We start from the raw sequence: 26,785 nt of genomic DNA, 5'->3' as shown, positions 1-26,785 counted from the left end.
TTCTTTCTTTCTTTCTTTCTTTCTTTCTTTCTTTCTTTCTTTCTTTCTTTCTTTCTTTCTTTCTTTCTTTCTTTCTTTCTTTCTTTCTTTCTTTCTCTTTTTTGTGAGGCAATTGGGGTTAAGTGACTTGCCCAGAGTCACACAGCCAGTGAGTGTTATGTGTCTGAGACTGGATTTGATCTCAAGTCCTCTTGACTCCAGAAGTAGTCTATCCAGGAGGAGCTCTATCCACTGCGCCACCTAGCTGCTCACCTCTATCCTTAAAACAACAATAAAACAAACCCCAAACCAACTTTCTTCAGTCTTGACATCCACCTCCTCCAGGTATCATCAGTGACAATGTCAAAGTTGTTGCAAAACCATCTACATTCACTGCCTCTATTTTCTTGCCACCCTCCCAATCTTCAAGGCTTTGCAATCTTCATCTAAAACTGCTCTCACAAAAGTCATAGACAACCTGCTAACTGCCAAATCCAATAACTTTTTTATTAGTGGCCCTCTGATCTCTCTGCTGCTTCCAATGCTATTACCCACCTCCTCCTTCCTGCTTCTCTTTATTCCTATGGCTTTTGTGAAACATTGAATAACCCTGGTTCTCCAATGTCTCGTGTCTATTTTTTTTTTTAATTTTTGGCTGGACCTGCAATTCATTGGCATAGCGAGTTCTAGTTGAGGGACTCCCTTTACCAATCCAGATTGGCCCCTGATCTGCAATGTACAGTCTTGGAGGGTTGCCTGGAAGCAATGAGAGGACCTTTAATGCCAGGCTAAGGGATTGGTAATTGTTTTTTTTCAGCAGGAGGTGGAGAACCATAGAGCAGGGGAGTGATATGGCCAGACCTATGCATTTTTCCCTATTTTTACACTTCCAGTTTTATTGATGTGTTTTGTTTTTACATTACACATTTTTACATATACCTTTCATAGTTACCTGTATGAAAAGTCTCTTGTAATAAAGTAAAACAGTTAAGTGTGCAGTGACCTTGTCTGAACATGCATGCAACATTTTATATCTATAGCATTCCCATCTCTGTATTTCTAAAAATCAATAGAAGTGTATTTTTATCTCCTTCCCACTCCCCAGCCCATTTAGAAATAAATAAATTTCTTGATACAAATATTCAGTCAAGCAAAATAAATCTCCCCAAAGATTGTACACAAATACATACAGTCATATATTGATCAATCGATCAATCAATTGATACATAGGTGTCACATTCTGTACCCAAATCCATCACTTCTATAATGAATAGCAGTTTTCATCATCGGTCCTTTGGAATCATGAGTGGTCATTATATCAACCCAAGCATTATGGTGATTATTTTGTCAGGGGTCTATTTACCTCCCTTGATTGAAAGGTGTATTGAAGAAGGTAAAGAGAGGAAACAGGAAGACCCGTTAGAAATACATTACAATTTTCTCAGCAAAAAAGTAAGGAAGGACTGGATTTGAATTATGGCAATAGGAATGGAAAGGAAGGAATGGATTTGAGAGCCATATTGGAGGTAACATCAATAGGCCTTGTCAACAGAAATCAGTTGGATGTCAGAGGTCAGGAAGAGACAAAGATAAGTTTTCTATAAAACCAGAGAGCTCAAAGATCAGCTTTTCTATCCTCTCATTCCAATTATGAGCCAATCACAATGGCTCAGTGTCACCCATTAGATAAAAATTACTCCTATTCAGGTCTTTACTTCACCTTGTTTAGTTGGGTTAGGGACCAGACTTGTGATTTCATTGCTATAGGTAACTTCTGGCTGAGGAAAGTCCCTTTAGGGAGTTAAGAGCACTGGGCCTGGAGTCAGAAAAACACAAGTTGAAATCTATCCTCAGACACTTACTAGCTGTGTGACCCTCGGCAAGTTACTTAGCAAAGTCAGACCTAGCCTCACTTTCCTTCACTGTAAAATGGGTAAAATAATAACACCTATTTCACAGATCAAATGAGATCATATATATTTGTAAAGCACATAGCATGCTATCTGGCACATAGTAGGTACATAATAAATATCTGCCCCTTCCCTCATTTACCAATGCAGATTAGCACTTTGCGCTTTATAATCTTAAAGTGTTTCCTAGAACAATGGAATGGGGGCAGGGGGAGAATCGATCCTAATAAAAGGATCCCTATGAGTCACCTATTGACTTAGTTTAAATCCATGTTTTATTGTAATTTTGTATATTTTGTTAAATATTTTCCAATGACACTTCAATCTGGTTCAGGTCATACTCAGGGAGTGTTGCTATTGAAAGTGGTGTGTTTGACCCCTCTGGCTCAGAGCATTGAGAGTCTAAGTGACTTTCCTAGTCACTCCCAAAGTCAGTATTCATCAGAAAGGGGAGTAGAATTCAGGTTTCCTGGCTCCAAAGTCAGCTCTCAATCCACCACACCATACTGCTTCTTGACTATTATCTAGTAACACACATTGGTATATAGCTATCTGAGCCAATGGTTTTATTACTGCCCCTCTTCTCATGAATAATTCCTAAAAATCACTGGTCCTTTCAACTGATATCTTTCACATATCATGCCTATGACTGTTTGTAATCTAAATCTATGGACAGATACTCCCCCCACTTCCCCTACTCTACTGAAATTTAAAATTCTCTTGATCATATTCACAAATCCTTCAGTAAATTTTTTTTTTTACCCACATTTGACAGATTCAGTCCTTTCCTGGTTAAGTCTATTCCTACATCTTCGGTAATGTCCAGAAATCCAAATTCCATTCTCAGAATCATTGCTTCCTGTTCTTCTGGTCAGACCACTGTTGTACTTCTCAGAGACAAGGTGTGATATATCATGACTTGTCTCTTTTTCCTCTCACCAACAAGGGTGGCACCTCTACTGGTGGCATTTGTGGGACCTTATCATCATAACCTGAAGAATAAAAAGAATTGCCTTTTCCTCAGAGGGGCCATATATTCCTCTTTAGGAAGACTCCCATACTCATTGATGATGCTTTTCTCTTCATCAAAAATCTTCAATAATTTTTTATTGTATGCTTAACAAATGGCCAATTCCTTTGCCTAGTGTTCAAGGCCTTACACCATCTGGTTTCAGTCTACTTTTCCAGATTCAGTTTACCCTGCTACCACTCACATACCATATGTTCCAGGCAAACTGGATTACTCACCATGGTCTAAATACATTTCTTATTTTTCTGATTGTAACTCTCAAACCTAAAATGTTAATTCTACCCCTCCCATTGGCACTGGGTAAAATCTGATAGGTTAAGGTTCAACATAAATGGTACTTCTTGAAGTCTTTTTTGATCTCTCTAGCTAAAAGTACTCTTATTCTGGATTTTATGTACCTTTCTTATGTACTTATTTAATTTTCCATTATAGTGTTAGGGTGACTCAAGCCACGTGAAAGGCTAGAATTCAGAACAATATATTTGAGGTAGAGAGCAATTTCTTGCAGCAGACCCATTTAGTCTTTTTGATCCTGTCTTCTCCAACCTGTTGGTTTGAATGAGAGAGCAAGAGGATTTTGGAGGGCTAAGGGAAGATTCGGTGCTTCAGTTGCACATAGTCCCTGAAGGTTCTTCCATGTGTTCTTTTGTTGTTTTTGCATATTTGTTTTTTGGTATATGACCCTACCAAGATAGTTTTGAGGGGAGATTCAGGTTGATAATACAGAACTGACTAGAGTTAAAGCAATTTTATAACTCTAAGTCAGAGGCTTAATCTAAGGAGACATTTAAGAATGTTATCACCACAAATTGAAAATTAATCTCTTTCGTTCTCTACAATAAGTCAACCTTCACATTATTTAAAGTAGTAAAGTTGAGAAAACCAGATATTTTAAGAAAGAAAATTCTGTCCTTCCAGAAGCTCTAATTCAGTTACCAAATCCCCCATTGCATTGCAGCTGGATCTGTTTACCAAACTCTGCTGTGCAGGTGAGTGGGATTGTTCAGTTAGGATGGGAGAGTCTCCAGGGTCATGATGGGTTACCTGTCACTCTCAGGAAGAAAGAAAAGAAAAGAAAAGGAAAAGGCCATCTCTGCTGAGGATAATGTGAATGTAACTCGGCTACAGTTACCCACTCCATCAGCCCATGATGACATCTGACAATGGAGTCATCTGATTAGACTGGCCCTGATGGCGAGAAGAGAGACATATGACTGTCTCCTGAGAGCATGCCAGGTCAAGGTGAGTCATTCCTGCCATCTGGTCCTGGCTCCAGGCTCCTAGGCAGATGTCTTTGAAATGCTGCTTCCTGGAGATCTTCCTTTACAATTCCAAACCCAAATGAGGAAAGAAAAAATACTCATTTATGTCCAGGAAAATCTCCACTACCCCCATCTGTCCCTAATATTCACAGAATCGATGTGAGACTCTAGGGCAATAGACAAACCCTGAAGAAACATTTAAAAGTGCTGAGCAATCCTAGCCATGCCATGAGGAGGCAGGTATTGTTAGAACCATAGTCAAGGTAAAGAAGTTGAGTATGGGGACAGGGAGTGGGTGGGAGTGGGGAGGGAAGCAGTGATTTTTAAGTGACTTGCTTAAGGCCACACAGTGAATCAGTCACAATGAGGACTAGAATTCTGAGATTTTGACCTCCCAGTGCCAGTAGGAAGATCTGCTTTCCATAAACATTGACCTAAGTGCTATGGAAATAACTTGTGATATCTGTTTTGCTGGAAGAAGAGTGCTGTGACAAAAGCATACGTAAGTCAATGGAAATTCATTAAGCACCTACTATGTGTCAGGCACTATGCTAAGCTTTGGGGATACACAGAGAGAGAGAGACAGATGAGAGAGAGAGAGAGAGAGAGAGAGAGAGAGAGAGAGAGAGAGAGGCAAAAACAGTCCCCGCCCTCAATAGGCTCACAGTAGAGTGGAGAAAATGACATGTAAACAACTTTGTACAAACGTGATATATACAAGATAAATGGGGAGTAATCTCAGACACTAGCATTGAGGGGGATTGGGAAAGGCTTCTTGTGGAAGGTGGGATTTTAGCTGAGATTTGAAGGAAGTCAAGGAAAACTGGAGACAGAGATGAGGAGGGAGGGCATTCCAGGCATGGGGTACAGGAAGGGAAAATGTTCAGAGTCAAGAGAGTGTTTTGTGTGAGGAACAGCAATGAGCCAGTATCACTGGATCTTAGAAGAGGATGAGTGGGAGAAGATTTAAGAAAATTGGCAGGGTAAAGGCAGGTTATGAAGGTTTTGAACATCAAATAGATGATTTTCTATTTGATCCTGGAGGTAATACAAGCCAATGGAATTTACTGAAGGGGGTGGGGAGGAAATAGTCAGACCTGCAGGGAAGGACCTCCCCCCGCCCCAATAGCTAAATACATAATGGACGGGAGAGGGGAGAGATTGAGTTGGGGAGACCAGCAGGCTTTTATAAAAGTCCAGGAGTAGGGGGATGGGGGTCTGCATCAGCCTGGTGACACGTTAGAGGAGAGGAAGGGGCAGATGTGAGAGATATGACCAAAGTGGAAATGATAGGATTTAGCAGCTATTGAATATGGGTGAATGAGAAAGAGTGAGGATTTGAGAAGACATCTACAGGTTTTGAACCTGTAATACTGGGAGGGTGGTGGTCTCCTTAACAGTAGGAGGGAAGTTAGAAGAGGGGAGAGTTCTGTGGGAGATAGGGAGTTCATTTTTTGAAGGAAGACAGGAAGTCATGCATTTATTTAGTAGTTGCTTGTCTGTGAAAATGTGAGGCGATCAATATACATCATCTCCCTAAACAGAGTTGGAATGGCAAGTTTGTGGTGTGCTCACAGCAAACCTTGCTAGACGAGAGATCAAAGTGAGGAAAGGTCCAGTCTTTAGGGTGATTGCTGGGAGAGCAGAGAGACAAGAATGACTGACAATCTGCTGCATGCACCTCTCCCCTCTGCCTTCTTGTCCACCTAAGAGCTGTCACCCTACTCTGTGCCAAGCACTGATACTGATGATACAAGAAAAATCAGACCCAATCCATGCCCTCAACATAATAACAATAATAATAATAATTCACATTGTAATCTAGTTTGGGAGATAAGACATATTAGCAAAGAAGGAACATTCACTCACACATTGGCCATCCCAGAAAGGTCACCTTATGTTTGAGGTATTCTGTGGTTTACAGCCATTCAAAAGTAGGGTCCTGCATCTATCATCTTCTTTCTCTAGTTATCTTGCTGCCGTGAGACTCACTTAATATTTAGGATCTGCAAAGGGATTAGCAGGGCAAATCAGCGGGGCAGATTGGCACAGTGGATAGACTGCCAGGCCTGAAGTCAGGAAGACTCCTCTTCCTGAGTTCAAATCTGGCCTCAGATAGTTACTAGCTGTGTGACCCTGGGCAAGTCACTTAGCCCTGTTTGCCTCAATTTCCTCATCTGTAAAATGAGTTGGAGAAGGAAATGGCAAACCACTCCAGTATCTTTGCTAAGAAAACCCCAAATGGGGTCATGAAGAGTCAGATATGACTGAAAACGGCTAAACAACAACAATAACAAGGGATAAGCAGTAAATGGGACAAAGGAGGGAGGCAAGAGTCTGGCACACACTGCTAGTGGCCCTCTGCCCCTGCCCATCCACAATAAACTTACACTAAATCTCCCCAGTTCTTATTCTTTACCGCTCTTAATTTCCATGACTCCACCAGACTTTTCTATTACAGTAGAAAGGTAGCTGGATACGGATTTAAAAGACATAACTTACTAGTTGTATGACCTGGTTCTAAGTTACTTAACCTCTTTGGTATTTTTATTTACTTTTGAATTTATTTAGTATTATTTTTCCACAGTTACTTGTAAAAACAATTTGAACATTCATTTTTAAAACTTTGAGTTCCAAATTCTCTCCCTTTCTCCCTCCCCACTTGCCTCATTGAGAAGGCAAGCAATTTGATACATGCTATGCATGTGTAGTCATACAAAACATTTCCATATTGGTCATGTTGAGAAAGAAGACATAGATCGAAAAAAAAAAACGCAAGAAAAATAAAGTAAAAAAAAAGTATGCTTCAATCTGTATTTAGACACCATCAATTCTCCCTCTGGGGACAGATAGCATTTTTCATTATAAGTCCTTCAGAACTGTCTTGGATCATCGTATTACTGAGAATAGCTAAGTCATTCACAGCTGATCATCTTAAAATATTTCTGTGACTTTGTACACAGTACATTTCACTTTATATCAGCTCATCGAAGTCTTTCCAGGTTTTTCTGAGTGCATCCTGCTCATCATTTCTTATACCACAATAGTAGTCCATCATAATCACATACCACAATTTGTTCAGCCACTCCCCAATTGATGGGCATCCTTTCAATTTCCAATTCTCTGCCACTAGAAAAAAAAAACTGATATAAATATTTTTGTACATATAGGTACTTTTCCTTTTTGTTTGTTATCTCTTTTGGGATACAGACCTACTATTGGTGTTGCTAGGTCAAAGGGTACATATGATCTTATAGTCCTTTGGGCATAGTTCCACATTGCTCTCCAGAATGGTTGAATCAATTCACAACTCCACCAACAATGCATTAATGTCCCATTTTCTCCACAACTGCTCCACCATTTGTCATTTTCCTTTTCTGTCCTATTAGCCAAACTAATAGGTATGAGGTAGTACCTCAGAATTGTTTTAATTTGCATTTCTCCAATCGATAATGAGTTAGAGCATTTTTTCATATGATATGATTCATTTTTTTCATAGATGGCTTTGATTACTTCATTGGAAAACAGTTCATATATTTTGATCATTTATCAATTGGAGAATGGCTCTTATTTTTATAATTTTGACTCAGTTCTCTATATGTCTGAGAAATGAGGCCTTTATCAGAGAAATGTGCTTCGAAATTTTTTTCACAGTTAATATTGCTAATTGTATTTCTTTTCCCCCCACCTCATTTATTCTATTCTCTCTCTCCTTTCACCCTGTCCCTCCTCAAAAGTATTTTGCTTCTGACTACTACCTCCTCCCATCTGCCCTCCCTTCTATCACCCTACTTTTTTTATCCTCTTACCTTCCTACTTTCCTGTAGGATAAGACAGATTTCTATACTCAATTGAATGTGTATGTTATTCCCAATTTGAGCCAATTCTGGCGAGAGTTAGGTTCAAGTGCTCCCACCTACTTCCCTCATCTCCCTCTCCATTGTAAAAGCTCTTTCATGCTTCTTTCACTTTCCTAGTACATTCCTCTCTTACCCCTTAATTTTATTTTTTAGATATCATCCTTTCACATTCAACTCATATCTGTGTCCTCTGCCTATATATATTCCTTCTAACTGCCCTAATAATGAGAAAGCTCTTATGAGTTACAAGTATCATCTTCTCTTGTAGGAATGTAAACATTTGAACCCTATTAAATCCCTTATAATTTTCCTTTCCTCTTTACTGTTATATGCTTCTTTTGAGTCTTGTATTTGAAAGTCAAACTTCTATTCAGCTCTGGTCTTTTCATCAAGAATGCTTGAAAGTCCTCTATTTCACTGAATATCTATTTTTTCTTTGAAGGATTATACTCAGTTTTGCTGGGTAGGTGATTCTTGGTTGTAATTCTAGCTCCTTTGCCCTCTGGAATATCATATTCTAAGCCCTCTGATCCTTTAATGTAGTAGCTGCTACATCTTATGTTATCCTGACTGTGGCTCCATGATACTTGAATTGTTTCTTTCTGACTGCATGCAATATTTTCTCCTTGACCTGGGAACTCTGGAATTTGGCTATAATAGACCTGGGGAGTTTTCATTTTGGGATCTCTTTCAGGAGGTAATCATAATTTCAATTTACACTTTACCCCCTGGTGCTAGAATATAAGAACAGTTTTCCTTGATAATTTCTTGAAAGATGATGTCTAGGCTCTTTTTTTTTATCATGGCTTTCAGGTAGTCCAATAATTTTTAAATTATCTCTCCTGGATCTATTTTCCAAGTCAGTTGGTTTTTTTCCCGATATTTCATATTGTCTTCTATTTTTCATTCCTTTGGCTTTATTTTGTTGTTTCTTGATTTCTTATAAAGTCATTAACTTCCATTTGCTCAATTCTAACTTTTAAGGAATTATTTTCTTCAGTGAGCTTTTGTACCTGCTTTTCTATTTAGCCAATTCTACTTTTTTTAAGGAGTTTTTTCTTCAGTGAATTTTTGTGTCTCTTTTTGCATTTGGGATATTCTGCTTTTTAAGACATTCTTCTCCTCATTGGCTTTTTGTACCTCTTTTACCATTTGGACTAGTCTGGTTTTTATTTATTTATTTTTGGCTAGGCAATGGGGTTAAGTGACTTGCCCAGGGTCACACAGCTAGTAAGTGTTACGTGTCTGAGGCCAGATTTGAACTCAGGTCCTCCTGGATCCAGGGCTGGTGCTCTATCCACTGCACCACCTAGCTACCCCTAGTCTGTTTTTTAAGGTGTTACTTTCTTCGGTATTTTATGGTTTCTTCTTTACCATGCTATTGACTCATGATTTTCTTGCATCACTCTCATTTCTCTTCACAATTTTTCTTCTACCTCTCTTATTTGATTTTCAAAATCCTTTTTGAGCTCTTCCATGACCTGAGACCAATTCATATTTTTCTGGGAGTCTTTGGATGTCAGAGCTTTGACTTTGTTATCTTCCTCTGAGTGCATGTTTTGATCTTCCTTGTCACCATAGTCACTGTCTATGGTCAGAATTTTTTTTCTGTTGTTTGCTCATTTCCCCAGCTTATTAGTTGACTTTTAACTCCTTATTCAAGTAGAGCTCTGCTTCCAGGGTGGAGGGTTCACTGTCCCAAGCTTTGGTGGTTTTGTGCAGCTGTTTTCAGAGATACTTCTGGGGAACCTGTAAGTTTTCAGTTTTTCCAAGGTGGTATGATCTAAGGAGGAAAGTTCACTACTCTCCTGGCCAATGCTATGGCCTGTGAATGGCCACAAGCACTATTTTCAGCCCTGGAACTAAGAGAACAGTACCCCCCTCCACTGTAGCCCCAAGCTCTGGTGTGCTAGTGCTCCTCTTTGCCCTGGGACTGCCACCCAGGACTGTGACCCAGATCTGAGTATGGGCAAAGTGACAGAGTCCTGCCTCAGTACTAGCAAAGAGACCCCTGTGATCACCTTCTGACCAGATATTTGACCCTCTTATCATCTGTGGGCTGAGAACTCCAGCAGTAGCTACTGCCACTGCAGATTCAATAGTTCCTAAAGCCTGCTCCAGGTTTGTTAGAGCTGGGTCTATGCTGACGTGGCCTGGGCTAGACTGTGCTCTACTCTCATCCGGGTACAACAGATTTTTCCTGCTGACCTTCTAAATTGTCTTTGACTAGAAAATTATTTCATCTCACCCTTTTGTGGGTTCTGATGCTCCAGGAATTGTTTTATGGCATTATTTAAAGGTGTTTGGAGGGGTTTTGGGGAGAGCTCAATCAAGGCCCTGCCTTTTCTCTGCCATCTTGGCTCCACCGCTACTTAACCTCTTTGGGCCTCAGTTTCTTAATCTGAAAAATGAAGGGGTTGGATAATTGGATGACCTCTAAGGCATTTTATATCTCTATATCAATGACCCTGTGATCTTAGTTCTCCTTCTAGGACAACTAATAGTCTCCTAAAGGATTATTTCTTTTCTTTCCCTTTTTTTTTTTGATGCTCACTGAAACAAAGCCTTCTCTTAAAGACACAGCATCTCTTGGCATCCTCTCCTAGAATCACAAAATTTTAGAGTTGGGAGGACCTCAGCACAAAAAAATCTTCCCCATTATAACCTGACAAGGAATTGCTTGTCCACTTCAAGGCCTCCAAAGGGGAGGATCGATCCCCTTTCGACACAGCCCATTGGACAGCTCTTACTGTTAGAAAGTTTTTCTAATGTTGAACCTAATTTTACCTTTTTTTGCAACTTTCACTGGTTCAGCCCTCTGGGGCAAAAAGAAAAAAGTCCCTTCTCCCCATAAAAGTCCTTCAAATCCTTAAAGTCAGCTATCATGGCCCCACCAAGTCTTCTCCAGGCTAAACATGTCCAGTTCTTTCAATAGACTCTTGTTAGACATGGATTCAAGGCCCTTTACCATCCTAGTCACCTTCCTCTGGGTGCTCTGTGGTTTATCAAACAATGGCAGAGCATAGTGGAATTTTTGTTGTTGTTATGTCATTCAAGTCATGCCCAACTCTCTGTAACCCAACGGACATTACTGTCCATGCAGTCTTCTTGGCAAAGATGCTGGAATGGTTTGCCATTTCCTTTTCAAGTAGATTAAGACAAACAGAGGTCACACAGCTAATAATGTCTGAGGTTGGATTTGAACTCAGGTTTTCCTGACACTAGACCCAGTGCTTTATCCATTGAGCCATCTTGCTGTCCCAATAGTGGGACTATCATCTCCTTATTCCTGAATCTATTCCCTTCTTAACTGCAGCCCCAACTAAGTTAGCTTCTTTTTCTGCTGCATAGTACTACTGACTCATACTGACCTTGCAAACCCCCAGATACTTTTCAAAAGAATTCCTGTCTATTTGTGAGTTCTTCATCTTATACTTGTGAAGATGATTTTTTTGTACCTAAATGCAAAAGCTTACATTTACCCTTACCAATTCTCACTTATTGAATGCAGCTCAATGTTCTAGCTTGTGAATTTCCTTTTGGATCTTGATTCTGTCATGGGTCTCCAAGGCTGGCTGTTTCTTCTCTCATAGTCCCCAACACAGCAGGCCAGGAGGAGGGCTTAGCACATTGCTTGCTCTCCATTTCACGCTTTCATACTCTTCCTTTGCCACTATCACCCAACAATCACCTTTGAAGCTCTCTCCACCCAGTTCAGAGCCTTAATGCTATCATCTATGGACCTCTGGGTTATGGCTCTGATTGCTGGGTTTCTTATACTTTTAGAAGATAAGTACCTGGGGTAGGGGCAGCTAGATGGCTTGGTGGATAGAGAACTGGGCCTAGAGTCAAGAAGACCTCAATTTAAATCTGGCCTTAGACACTTATTAGCTGTGTGACCCTGGGCAAGTCACTCAACCTCTGTTTGACTTAATTCACTGGAGAAAGAAAGAGCCAACCACTCCAGTATCTTTGCCAAGAAAATCCCATGAACAGTATGGTCCACATAGTCATGAAGAGTCAGACGCTACTGAACAGCAACAACCTAGGACATATACTCCTGTTACAATATGATGAGTTCATAGCATAGTCATTCAACATATTAAACACCTATTATATGCCAGGCAGAGAGGCAGAATTGGCATTATGCCTGGAGACTCAGCCTTAGGGCCAGAAAGAGTTGGATTCAAGTCTCTCCTCTGACACGTACTGACTGTCCAATCCCGGGCAAGTCACTTAACTTCTCAGTGACCTAGTAACTGCCTAATGCTTTACACTACAAGGAGGGCGCTGACTTGCATTGGTGGAGGAGGCTTCTTCGTCTGGGAGTTCCCTGTGCTAATGATATCATAGGTCCAGTCCCTATCTCCATCCCCCTCCCTATCCCTATGTTCAAGGCATAGAGAGAGTGCTAGGAATAGAAGGACAACAATGGAGGAGACCCTCAGAAAGCTTAAATCAAATCCAGAGGGAGCACAATTGCATATGCATGTGTAAATATAATATACATACATCCACAAAAATGCATAAATACAAAGGAGGAATCTGAAACTACTGGAAGAGAAAAATTAAGACGTCCTAGAAATGATAGTTTGCCATCGTAGTTCATTCATTCATTCATTCATTCATTCTTTTAACAACATTTAGATGCTTGCTCTAGGCAAATTCACACACTAATCATCAGGGGAAAATATTCCAGAAATACCCTTTCCTTTTTCTTTTCTTTTCTTTTCTATTCCTGTTTTCTTTTCTTTCCTTTTTTAAAAATAAAAATGGTATCTTTTCTCTTGGTTTTCTGTTATTTGTATTTGGGTTTCTTGTTGGCTTTACTGGCATCTAAATTTCCGAGAAGGGTAGGTTTTATGACCACAATTTGCATTCAACCTCCAATACTCCTGAGCTGGGTTTCCAGTGCAGAGTAATATAATCATGAGGAGAATCCCTCTAAATTATACAGTAGACCCACGTTCTATCACCAAGCAGAGATTCCACTCAAAAGACTTGAAGTGTTATGACCAATTAGACATTTTTCAGGGAGAAAGATATGAGCTTTATTTGCTTTTCTTTCTTTCTTTTAAAAAGGTAATTCATCCCCAGTCTGTAATCTCCTGGTCTGCTGAGCTCCTGCTATGTTCCATTGTTCACTTCCCCAGCCCTCTGTCTGGGGTGTCAGGAGAGTGAGCACTGCCGTGGCTGGAGGGAAAGAAGAGTCCATCGGATTACAGATCAGACATGAACATCCCCCCAGCCCCTCCTCTTCTTCACCCTGAGACACACAAAAAGCTCTTATTTATTTTATACTTAGAATGTCAAAGGAGCCTGGGGGTGGGCCTCCCGAGCTGTGGATTGGCAGATCACACTCCATCTCTGAAATAATAAAGATTCACCATGTGGCTGTGTGATCTACACAGAATGGGCATGTCACCCACAATCGATGGATCTTGGCAAGCAGCCTCCTGCTGGCCTAGGGACGGATAGAGGGCTACATTTCTTGGAGCTGCCAGAGCCACTGGGATGCAGAAATCAAGAGAGTCACACAGAGGGGCAGCTGGGGGTTGCTCGAAAGTTATATGGAAATTTGTGGTTCAACAGGACAGGTATCAAAATACTGTCATTTTTAAATGGAAGCGTGACCAAGTGTAGCAGAACAGCAGAGGTTCTGAGAAAGTTTATAGCAGGATTTTGCTACAAATGTGTTGTGTCGCCCCATGGTACAACACCCCCCTCCCCACCCCCATCCATGCTTCAATGAAGAAGGGAGATCATGTTTATTTCCCTTGCTTAGCCTAACATATACTGTATCACTGAAGCATTTGTGCTGTCTGTCTGTCTCTCTCTCTCTGTGTCTCTCTTTGTCTCTGTCTCTGTCTCTCTCTGTCTCTGTGTCTCCCTGTGTGTCTGTGTCTGCCTTTTTCTCTCCCTCTGACTCACTGTGTCTCTTCTCTCTGTGTTTCATGTCTCTCCTCTCTTTGTGTCTGTCTTACTATATCTCTCTTCCTCTCTGTCTCTCTCCTTTCCTCTCTCTCTCTGCTCTGTTGTCTCTGTTTATGCCTATCTGTCTCTTCCATAGTTATCCAAAATAACCTTGCCAGGTAAATGCATACTACTTCTACTTTCTGGATGCCTTTGAGAACTCCTCATGTGACCAGGTAGTCCTGGAAAATGAGCACTCTTGGTACAAATGAAAAGGCTAGGCCCCTTTTTCTGCTTCCCAGTAAAATGGTGCTCAGAAGTCAATTTGGAGCAGTATCTATTGTTTTGTGTATGTATTTTTACTCTTCACTGTCTCTCTTAGTTCAAAGGCCAGAAAACCTCATTTCTTCATTAAAAATAAGGACCTCAGAGGTCTCATTTCCTTATTAAAAATGTGGGACAAGAACAGAGAGAGACAGAGAAAGATAGAAAAGAAGAGAGAGGGAGAGAGAAAGAGGAGGGGGAGAGAGAGAAGAGGAGAGCAAGGAGGAGGAGAAAAAAGAAGAAGGGAAGAGAGAGAGAGAGAGAGAGAAAGAACTTGACATTAATTCTACATTTCTGTTTGAGATGGTATTTGTAAAGAGTTCAGGATGGTGGTATCAAATGACCCCAGGTTCAAATCTCAGTTCTGCAATTTACATTTATCAATGTGACTTTAGACAAATCACTTTGCCTCCCTAGGCCTCCATTTCCTCATCTGTAAAATAAGGGGAGGAAATGGGTTAGATAGTCTCTCTCTCTCTCTCTCTCTCTATATATCTATATATCTATATATACATATATATAGATGATAGATCTATATATAGATAGATAATATATATATAATTTCTAGATAATCTCAAATATAGATACCATCCAGTTCTAAATCTATGATCCGATGGTTTTAAGGACAGTACTCACAAAGAAAGAGAAATAAAATTTAAAATTTAAAAGGAAGTTAGCAAAGAGTAGAATCAATCAAAAAGAATTTAATAAGTACCTACTATGCATCAGTCACTGAGCTATTGGCACTGGGGATCCAAATACAGAAAAAAAGGATCCCTACTCTCATTCTATTAAGCACAGCACATATCAACAACCCTAATATAATATAGGATCAGAGGAAATCATAAAGATTTTTTAAATTATTCCTTTGATGACTAAGGATATTCTGTACATAACTTAGAAATGTAAAAAAGAAAAGAAATATTATATATAGTATTTGCATTGTGATTTTCTTTGAGGGACCTAAAATTCGATCTATAAACATTTTTGAACACTCAAAATATACATAACAAAATATTTGGCATTATTGGTGCTATGAAAGAAATAAGAAAAAGTAGTTCCTGCTTTCATGGAACTTAGAGTCTAGGCACGGAGCAAAACACGAAGTAGTCCAAAAGCAGTTACAGCCCATTGATTAAGGAATGGCTAATCCAAACTCTCTACAAGATGTAATGGAATGTTACTACTCTATAAGAAATGTGACTACCAGGAACGTGGGAAGCATTATGTGAACTGTTGCAAAGTAGAGTAAGCAGAACCAGGAAAACAGTACATAAATTAACCACAGCAATATAAATGGAAAGAACAATGACAAAAATGAATGCAGTACAATTAAAGTGAGCAAGTTTGATCTGAAAATGAGAGGAGAAATTGCACCTCTCTCCCTTCTTTGTGGAGGTGGGGGACTATGGATGGGTAACACCACACATGCCCTCAGACTTGACAACGTATAAGTTGCTAGGTTGGTCAGTTTTACTAAACTGCTGTTTTTCTCTCCCTTTTTTCTTTTTCCCTGTTTATTACAAGGGATCACTCTCTGGGGAGCAGAAGAGAGAAAAATACATTAGGAAGTCGAGGTGATACAAAAAAGATAAATTATTTTTCAAATCTAGAAAGCAATTGCAAAGTGACATGAAATAGACTTTATTACTATTCTGACTCACAAATTTCTGTCTTGAATCTACGGAGGATTTTTCCGGGTAATGGAAAATTCACTTTTCTCTTTCTGCCATCTTAATGCTTAGTACTTCTTGGGAGGAGAGGGAGACATTGTTACTCCTTGAAAAGGAAAGACATGAAGTGATTGTTCTGTTAACTCCCACAAGATCATTAGAAGAAGGCTGTGAAGGAGAAATGCCCCATTTTACAGAAGAAAGCCTGTAAAGTCACTTGATATAAATCCCACAACAATCCAGAAACAGTTATTAAACACCTGTAATATACAATCCTTACCCTCAAGAAAAATCTTACCAGGAGTTGGAGCCAGACCTTTGTTTTACATTCAAATGCTCTCATGCTCGCTCTCTCTCCCTCTCTCTTCCTTCCCCCTTCCCCTTTTCTCTGTCTCTGTCTCTGTCTCTGTCTCTGTCTCTGTCTCTGTCTCTGTCTCTCTCTCCCTCTCTCTCTCTCTCTCTCTCGATGTATATGATACTCTGCATGTTCAAGAGTTCAACAAACCTCAAAGACCACTGGGGTAGTGTTCCTGAACAAGAAAGTCTTCTTCCAGCTCTGCTTGTCGGACCCCCAATTTTTAAAGCAACAACTACTATGTCCTGGAATAAAAAAACGAATCTTCATTTTGATCTTATTCAAGCAGCAAGATAATTCCAGAGGGACCAATGAAAGGGGAGAAAAGAACTGATGAGTTCCATGTGGGGACTGCATTTATGTATTAATCCTGACAGGGAGCAAATAAGCTTCTTCCCAGGGGTATTCCATAGAGGCCCAATGCAGCCAAGTGAGAAATGGGGTTGTTATTTATGGCCACATTGTTTTTTCTTATTAAACAAACATTTTTAATTACTGTAAGTGCAATGTTCTTTGTTGGGGAAGGAAGCTTAAAAAAGTACCATATTATGCTAATTTGCATATCAGTTGGGATGTTGGTTCCCTCCCTTTCCTTACACTATGCTAAAGACAGCAATTTGCACGAATGAGTGAGATGACATTGATATCAATCCTTTGTGTAAGTCATATTGGCTGAGATTCCAAGGCTCTAACTGCATACAAAGGCATAAGGTGAGAGTAAAATGTTTTCCCCCCATAAATGAATTATAAAGCATTTATTAAGTACTTGCTGTATGCCATTCACTTAATATCTACCTCTATGGGGGGCACTAGACAAAACATGTAATACTTTAATAAGTAAAGGTTTCTCATATTTACACATGGATTCAAAAACCCACTAAGACACACAAATCACAGCCCTCCAGTCCGTAATATGTTACCAAAGATTCTTGAAGTATGAAACCTACGTCGTAGTACTAGAATAATAAAATTGCTGGCATTTATATAGCACTCTAAGGTTTGCAATATGCTTTACAACTATTATCTCATTTTAGTTTTATAACAATCCTGGGAGGTAGTTGCTATTATTATCCCCATTTTGCAAATGAAAAAACTGAGGCATGGCAACGTTCAGTGACTTGTTCACGGTTGCACATCTAGTAAGTATCTGAGGTCACATTTGAACTCAGATCTCCCTGACTCCAATGCACCATTGTATCCTAGCTGCTAATTATCAGAACAACTCATTTGAACAATCAGGGCTGAATCATGAAATTTCGGCATAAGACAGTGAGCTTTGATGACTGTAAGTAACAAGAGACAGTTTCAATCATCTCTAAGGAACAGCAGTGAAGCTTCTCTGCCACCATCCCAAAGCTTCTCTAGTTAGACAGCCCCACATTCTACATACAGCTAGGTCCCAAACAGTGTAGATGAGTCCCATGAAGTGATCCCATATATTCATATTTGAACTATTTGGCGTTAGAATTATGTACATTATGAGGGGCAGCTAGGTGGCGCAGTAGAAAGAGTACCGGCCCTGAAGTCAGGAGGACCTGAGTTCAAATCTGGCCTTGGACCAAACACTTGACACTTAACTAGCTGTGTGACCCTGGGCAAGTCACTTAACCCCAATTGCCTAAAAAACAAAAATAAAAAAAATAAAAAAAAGAATTACGTACATCATGATCATTGGTTCTAGTCCAATGTAGGAAGTATGCAGTGACCTCTTCATGGGATTCAAATAATGTGACCTCTTCATGGGATTCATTATTTGGACTAATTGGGACCTACGTGTTCTAATTGACTGGATTTTAGTCTCTTTGACACTTTTATTATTCTATAGGATGAAACAATTGCTTCCTTTTAGAACAGTAGTTAACTTTTGATTATTCAGATTTGGATGGCCTTTGTATATTACACATAATAGAGGATCATAGAATCATAGGATCATAGATTTTGAACTGGAAGGGACCTTAAAAGAGGCCATCAAATCCAGACACCCTCATTTTTCAGATAAGGAAACTGAAAATCAGAAATTTAGTGACTTGACCAGGGTCACATAGTTATTAAATGTCTGAGGCAGAATTCAAACTCAGGTCTTCCTGATTCCAAGTCCAGCATTCTATCCTCTGTGGCTGTACCTGCTATACTATATTCCCTCTATTCTCTCAAAATAATAATAATAATTTATACTTACAGAGTGGGCAGTTTGGTGGCTCAGTGGATAGAGTGCCCGGCCTGGAATCAAGAAGACTCATCTTTCTGAGTTCAAATCTGTCCTCAGACACTTACTAGCTGTGTGACCTTGGGCAAGTCACTTAACCCTGTTTGCCTCAGTTTTCTCATCTATGAAATGAGCTGGAGAAAGAAATGGCAAACCACTGCAGCATTTTTGCCAAGAAAACTCCTAAAGGGGTCCTGAAGAGTCAGACATGGCTGAAATGACTAAACTGCAACAATACTTACAGAGAGCTTTATGCTTTTCAAAGTACTGTTTTGTTTTGTTTTGGTTTTAAGGTTGGGTCTCCATATCTCATTCAGGCTGGAAATGCGATGGGTGTATGTGGCGTGACCCTACAGCTGATCAGCGTGGAAATTTTGACCTGCTCAGTTTCTGACCTGGGCTGGTTCACCCCTCCTGAGGCAGCCTGGTGGGTCGCCAATCCCCACTGACTCATCATATTGGTGTAAGGCTTGGCATGGATACCAAATCGGCTTTAACCTCACTACAGCTCAGAACTGCCCAATTCAAGCCATCCACCAGGCTCAGCCTCCGCTGTACGTCACTATGCCCAGCTCATATATTTGTATTTGCTGACGAACAACACTGCAGGGTAGATATTACAATATTGTCACCTCTATTTTACAGAGGATAAAGCTAAAACTTAGAGAGGTCATGTTGGATTTGCTCATGATTCCTTAGGTCACCCAGATGCAAGAAATGGAATCAGTACTCAAACCCACGTCTTCTGACTCCAACCCTGGACCTCCCTTCAGTAAATCATACTACCCACCTCATGCTCCAGATTGTCTCACCCGCTTTGTCCATTTAGTGTGTGCTTAAGGAGCAGAAAAATCTTTGATTATATCTTAGACAAGCTATATGACATAATTACCTCCCTTCTTTGGGCCTTACTTTTTTCCTAAGTGGGGGTTGGGCTACATAATCTCTAAGTCCCTTCTAGTGTTGACACTGTATAAAAATACCATTATTAGGATGAGAGAATCCCAGGATATAGAGCTGGGAACATTACAAAGGAGATAAATCTGTTGCAGAATTAAGCATATCACAAAATTCAAAGCCAAAGGTAAGTCATTCTTGCAAGATCAAATTGCTTCTCTCATTTAATGCAGATAGTTAAGAGCTGAGTATGAAATGGACTCCTCATTTTTCAGGATCCTTTTCAGGTCATTAGCATTAGGCTAGACCTTATACTCATGTATAAGAGATTCACTTAGGAGCATAGTTTTCCTTGTTTTCTAAATCACTTTGAGATGGGTTATTAGGTAGCACATTTATTTCTTTTCCTCCACTACATAAAATAAAGAAAAATATTTATAATTTGCAGCCGTCAGAGGAAAGCCCACCAATCCATTTCTTTTTGTTTTGTTTTTAAAATTCTAACAAAATTCCACTGGCTCCAACGTCTAATATTTTCTTACTATGTAACTATCAGATTTGACCAACTGTTTACCATATAATAGCTCCCTAACTTGTGGACATGTGACAAAAGGCCTCAATCAAGATGGCATTTGCTTTTTAAGAAAATGTGAGCAAGTCATAATCAGGAGACACTGTAGAGTGAGACTTCTGGACCTTCTTATGTGCTATAGGCCCCTTTGAGAAAATGGTGAAACTTGTGGACCTGTTCTCAAAAGAATGTTTTTAAATGCATAAAAGAAAATGTGTAGTATTACAAAGGAAACTTGCTATGTAGTTATCAATAAAATGTATATTTTTCATAACTATATTCCAACTGTATTTTGATAACCACAAATAAGCACCTACATAAAACATATTGGTGTGTATTACAGACATTATACATATATACATATATATGTATATATATTTTAAACAAGTTCACAGAGGTTTTAATGTATCTCCCTTTAAAAGATAATTCTGTAAATGTCCCAATATATATATCAATTACCCAGAAATACCATCATCCATTTCACTAACAAACAACCCTTGTGTGGCCCTCCTCAAGGGAGAAAAACATTAAGTGCCTACTATGTGCCAGGCACCATACTTTCCAAATATTACCTTATTTGAAACAAGAAAATACAGAGTTCCAGAAATTCCTAATATCATAGAACAAATTCAGGGAGGAATGTTGGGCAATATTTCAACCTCTCACTCTTATAATTATCTACTAGGAAGGACAAGGGTCCTTGATGAAGCCTTCTTAAGGTTTGCCTAAATTTTAGTCATTCTCTCTTTCCTACTCCTTCCCAGAAGGCTTGTCTAATAACTGATAATAAAAGATGCAGCTGGACTTATTCGCTAGGTTTAGTTTTATTGTTTTATTTCTCTTTTTCTTTATCTTTTTTCTATCTCTTTTTCTTTATCTTTCTCTCTTTTTCTTTCTCTCTCTGCTTCTTCCTCTATCTCTGTTTCTTTCTCTCTTTTTTCTTTTTTTTTTTAAACTTCTCCAGTTTAAAGATTAGATATTTCTTTTTTTGTGGAGCTGGGTATACCAACTGGCATGGGCTGTATTAAAATCAGGAGAAACCCCACTCCCAAGGCCTCTCCAAAGGCAGGCTTTCTTGTTAATATGCACTAACATGAAAAGCTCTCTTTTCATCCTATACAACTACAGTGTGTGTAAATTGCAGGGGGCTCATTGGCATAAATCTCGGCTGCGACCTCTGAGGTAAACTGGATTTACATTACTTTCTGACAAGAATTAAATGAAGGCCTTGTGGATATATGAACAGCCTTCTAGACTGCAACAGATGGGCATGAATGTGCTCCTAGGCAAACTATCAGTGACATCTGTGTCCTTCGAATTCTGGTGGTCTCAGCCAATTAACAGGCAAAAAAAAAAAAAAAAAGAACCCAACCAGTGGGGTTGGGGGTGGGGAGAGACCACTGCACAGCCACCGCCCTGACTGGAGCAGAAGTGTTTGTGTTTGGAGATGGGATCAGTCTAGGGGCCTCAGCAGTGAGAGGACTCCCGTTATTATTATCATCATCACCATCGTACACATAGGAAACGGTGGTTTACAAGCTTCTGTGTGTTTGGGTGAGGGGAATATGATCTTTGCATGAGCAGAGGGGTCACTAGGCAAGAGCTTTTCTCCCACTTTAGGGCAGCCTGTTGGGGAGGGGAGTTTATGTCTCAGTGATCTAAGGCTGGTGGCTCAGAGCTGTTGCCCGGAGGAGTTCTATAGAAGAGATGCCATCTGTGTTTCACTCAGGTGTTGTATAACAGTTGAAGTTCTTTGAATGTTATCCATCAAAAAACCCACTTTTTTTCAAAGTTTTCCTTCTCCAATCGTCTTCTCCCCCTACCTTTCTACTCCTTCACCCCAATATAGTATTTCCTTACTTCACTGAGAAGACAAAATTAAGATTTCTTGGCTAAAATTCACAGTCCAAAGAAATAAGAATCGAATATTAAGGTTAAGGGGACCTAATCTAGACATAATCTAGCCTTACACTCTCATTTCGCAGATTATAGAACGTAGATTTAGATCCAGAAATGAACATTAGAAGCCTTCAGGACCTCTAATTCTTCGAATGAGGATATTAAATCACAAAGAGACCCAGAGACTTGCTTAGGGTCACACAGCTAGTAAAAATTATCTGAGGCGGCATTTGAACCTAGATTATTCTGATTCTAAATGTAGCATCCTAACCATATCACCCAGCTAGATGAGGAAATCATGGCCCAGGAGAAATTGTCACACAACTAGTAAGTGTCTTATGTGGAATTTCAACCCAGGTGTCCCCTAAGTCCAGCTAGAAGAGAAATAAAATCAGTTAGGTAGCATAGTAGAGCGGTGGGCCTGGAATCAGGAAGATTTGAGTTCATTTATAGCTTCAGATACTTCCTAGCTGTGTGACCTTGGGCAAGTCATACCCTCTGCCTCAATTTCCTCAACTGTAAAATGGGGAAAATAATAACACCTAATAGGCACTCACAACAGCTAGGTGGCACAGTGGATAGTGCTGGGCCTAGATTCAGGAAGACTCATCTTCCTGAGTTCAAAACTGGCCTTAGATGCTTATTAGCTGTGTGACCCTGGGCAAGTCACTTAACCCTGTTTGCCTCAGTTTCCTTATCTATAAATGAGCTGGAGAACAAAATGGTAAACCACTCCAGTGTCTTTGCCAAGAAAACCCTACATGGGAACAGGAAGAGTCAGACATGACTAAAATGACTGAACAACAACAAAAAAGCAAATAAACAAAAAAAATTCTTGTTCCCTTCCCTCCTTCCCTAAGAGAAGCTAAATGACTTACCTAAGGTAACACAGCTAGTTTGTGGCCCACCCAGGATTCCAAACTAGCTTCCCCTGATCCCTCTTAATCTAGCGTGCTCCTCACTGCACTTTGATAACTGCATATTCTATCAAAATGATAGAATAATATGTTTTTTTCATATTATTATTCATCTTACTGACTTGATTTTTACCAAATTTGTTCGTGTTAACTTGAACCTGGGGACTCCTATATGTAGTACAAGATTTCCACATGCTTTCTGTTTCTGTACCTTGGCAGCCGTCTGCTTGGGTGGCAAGTAAGAAGTAGAGTTCATTCAGATGCCCAGTTGCTCCTGAAATCCTCCAGGCACAGTCAAAAGAAGCAACAGTATCCCTCAGGCTTACCTTCTGGATTGGGAGAGGGCCCCAGAGAGTCAAGTATTATGGGGACTTTGCATATCCTCAAACCAGAAGACTGGGTCCTGGATGCAGGCAGAATATTCCCCTACATGCTAAAGATTCAGGAAATACTGACTTTTCAAGTCAAAGTTTCTGTCAAATTGTGTCATAATCATAAAGTCTTTATAAGACGTGTATGACTGAAGTTTTTTCCAGCTCTAGATATAAGATTCTATGATTTTTGAGGTTGACTGTTTCAAGTAGGAAAGGATTTTCTGAAGGTGTACAAGTAACACCTGATAGCTTGTATCCAACTTGTTAATGTCTTTTCCCTCTTCAAAATACCGCTTATTTAATTAAATGTTTACTTCTTGCATTCTCCCAGTAGAATGTAAGCTCCATGAAGGCAGAAATTTTTTTTTAGTCATTGTATCCCTAACACCTAGCACAGTGAATGCTTGATGAGTTGAAATTGAGTACTATATTTAAAAGAAACAGAATTGTATAAGTAATTGTTTGGATGCGGTCAAATTATGTGCCTCTTTCCCCTTAATGCTTTATTGTTGTTGTTTTTTTAAAGAATGTGTGGGTATGCCCCCAGAAAAGGTAGCTGTGACCCACTACAAAAGTTACAGAAATATGTTGCAACATTACCTGGCTGACAGCCCATTCATGACACTGTCCCTAGGACACTGCCCCCTATAACATTACTTCCTCTAAAATCATGTTTTTGTGAAACCAATTAAAACATTATGTGGTGAATGCTTGTAAATTTCACTTCAGCAGCAAGTTACTTAAAACACAAGAGCCGACAAGAAGAAGACACCTATATTCCTTCTGAGCTGGACAAAATAATCAACAGCAACATCCGTTTTTTTCATCTTTAAAGAGGATGTAATTTGTTATGTGTTTAATGTGATGTTGTATATGTACTTAGACATTTTTAGCATTACTATATGGGGAATTAATTTTGTTTGACTATATATATTCATTACAAAAGATTTTTTTCAGTGATGGGAAAGAGGTAGAAGAGCAAATCAATTTTAACTGAAAAAAATTTAAAAATAACCACCACATCTACTGGTGCCTATAACTGTGTGGTAGTAATCAAAACTCCAGAATTTCACAAGGCTGATCTTACATTGTATGCTAGCTTCTAAAGAAGCCTTCCCATGCTCAACAGATGGTCAAAATCCATGCTTTTCATAGTGAAAAACATTAGTTCGAGTTAGTAGATTTTTATTGAATTTCTTAAAACGAAACAAGCAGGCAAACAAACATAAAAGACGAATCTTTTGCTGCTCGGCAAGAATCCATTCATTTTTTCTGACTGGTCACGCAAACGCTATTGGATCTGACTTGAACCACGAAAGGACTACATGATAAAGACAAAAACATTTTAAAGCTCTGTGTATTTTAAAGTTCTTATCTTGGATACATTGAAAGTCTCAGATCTAACCTAGCCTCTATTCTATTAATACTGTTATCTTGGGTGAGAAATAGTAGGCGGCCCTTTGCATCAAAAGTTAAGAGAATCAGTCCTTATGAAACAAAAGCACCTGTTGTTTAACTCTTGTAATGACCTTAAAAGTGACCATTTTTGGCAGGACATTGCCCCTCTCCAGTCCTTCCCAGCACTCCTCCCAACACTACCATCTCACACATCATTATTAGATGTTAAAGGGGAATAATTGAGGAGATCAATAAATTTAAAAGCTCTTTAAAAAAAGACATAATGAATTTGGTACAGCACATATTTTTAGATCAAAGATGCCTTTGAAGTGACAAAACCCCAATCCATAAACTACTGAGGCACTTCCTTTCGCTCCCAAAGTGCTTGTTGCCCAATAAAATGGAAGTTAAGGAAATCATCTTTATCTCGAAATGGCCAAAAGAAGTCATCACCTAATGACAGCCTCGTCACAAGTGACAATTGTTAGGAAGGCAAGGTCTAACAACTGGAGGAGTAAGCTTGATGTTGGCACTAATCTGGCCGTGCAGCAACCCCCTCCCCCTCCTCAACTTTCTCTCCTCTCCCTCCCCGTCCCCCCCACCCCCCATACATACACACAATTCCACCCAGCTTGCTGTGTGAAACAGCTAAGTCTTTGTCAATGTTAACAGGGGCTGGAAAAAGCCTTCTTTCATGAATATGTATTACCATCCCTCCATGTCTACAGAGACAAACCCTTCAAAACTGAGATATAAAACACACACACACACATACACACACACACACATCACCAACCAACAGAAACACACACACGAAAAATCTAAGCTGAGTGTGTTGAAATGCTGGTAACTAATGAAAGCTCACGTTTTGGAAATCAAAACAGAGGAACACGGCTGCATATGATTCCTAGGACCTTTATTTCCCAACAAATCCAGATGAAACTTCAGGGTGCTTCAGAACAGCACGAATAAAGTATAAGTGACTTCAAATGTGCTATGCAAACCTACATGGAGTTCACATCACAGGTTTTTACAGTGAGCTCAGTGTCATATGGTTAAAATATAGTATGAATTATTCTATGTTCGCATAGCACTTTAGCACTAATTACAGTGAGGAAGAATTGATTTAATTTCAAGAAATTGGTCAATTTCACATCAATTGCCTGAGACAGTAAAAAGGAAGAAAATAAAACAAAAATAGAATATTTTCAAGTGTTACACACCAAAAGTTTCCATTCAGATAGAAAGTGGGAAAAATGACAAATGAGGGTGTTTAAGAATGAAATAAGATAGAAGGCAACAGATTCTCCCTATATATACATATATATATATATATACATATATATAAAATAAATGTTTTCTTTCCCATGAGAGAGCTGTTAAATATTCACTGCTGTTCAAGATTCTAGGAATATCTTTTTGATTGACTGAATTTTGTTTTGCTGCTAAGTAGGGCAATAAGTTGAATCTTAATTTATTTTAAATCTATACGTATTTCATTTTACTTCATACAGGAATGTTTCTCTAAGCCACTGAGGCATCTCTTTCTCTCTCTTTTTTCCCTCCTGATACGATAAAGTTTGACTTCCAACGGTGCAAGAGACAAAGCTCGATTTTGAGGGTTTTTCAATATTATGCAATGTTTGCTGTAGACATTTACATTTAATTAGCATATTCTACTTTACATGAAATCCATCGATGAATGCTCCTGGTGAGTGAAGGCTAATCCTCTTTAAAGAGCTACAGACCCTTTACATGTGGCCACAGCGGCAGTTACGCCATCGCTGAATCACTTTGAAGACTATTGAACAGAGATCTCTTGTGAGTCTGTATACCACCCTATAAACCATTGCCTTCTGTGTTGTGAAATCCTTCTGTGTTCATCAAGGAGAATTATAAGGGGGATAAAATCCATGCTACCATTCTGAACACTGTGCTGGCTGTACTTGAAGAGGAGAAGTTTTTCTGGTTTTCACTTTTTCTTGAGTGTCCACCTATAATCTTCTCAAGTAAGAAGAAAAATAAAACTAATTCAAAGTTTCTTGGCTCTTTGATTACAGATCAAGTGCTAACAACATCTTCTGTCTTGGAAACAACCTGAGCCAGCCTGAGCAGGGAAAACAGATGATCACAGTGAATGATGTCACAGACCTTTCTTTCCCTTTTGTTTTCTGATGTTATTTTAAAATAAAAATACATATATACACACATATACAT

The 26,785-nt window shown here is 39.3% G+C and overlaps 1 protein-coding gene across 10 annotated transcripts in view; it reads right to left on the bottom strand.

Moving 5' to 3' along the window:
• Positions 1–26,785, bottom strand: part of ALPK1 (alpha kinase 1) — a 158,882-nt gene that overhangs the window by 79,250 nt on the left and 52,847 nt on the right. Inside the window, exons 1-2 of one of the 10 annotated variants that reach the window (XM_027837410.1) lie at positions 7,250–7,290; positions 6,051–6,187 (exon numbers count right to left, since the gene is read on the bottom strand). The exons of 7 other annotated variants lie outside the window; for them this stretch is intronic. The gene's annotated coding sequence lies outside the window, so the exon portion shown is untranslated. Of the gene's footprint in view, positions 1–6,050; positions 6,188–7,249; positions 7,291–26,785 lie in introns of those variants that run through there. 2 more of the 10 variants (XM_027837415.1, XM_027837416.1) reach the window with 2 other exon arrangements.

This window comes from Vombatus ursinus, unplaced genomic scaffold (genome assembly GCF_900497805.2).
Source record: "Vombatus ursinus unplaced genomic scaffold, bare-nosed wombat genome assembly UNPS02014821.1, whole genome shotgun sequence".
Lineage (NCBI taxonomy): Eukaryota > Metazoa > Chordata > Mammalia > Diprotodontia > Vombatidae > Vombatus > Vombatus ursinus.
This window is presented reverse-complemented; position numbering and strand designations above follow the sequence as displayed.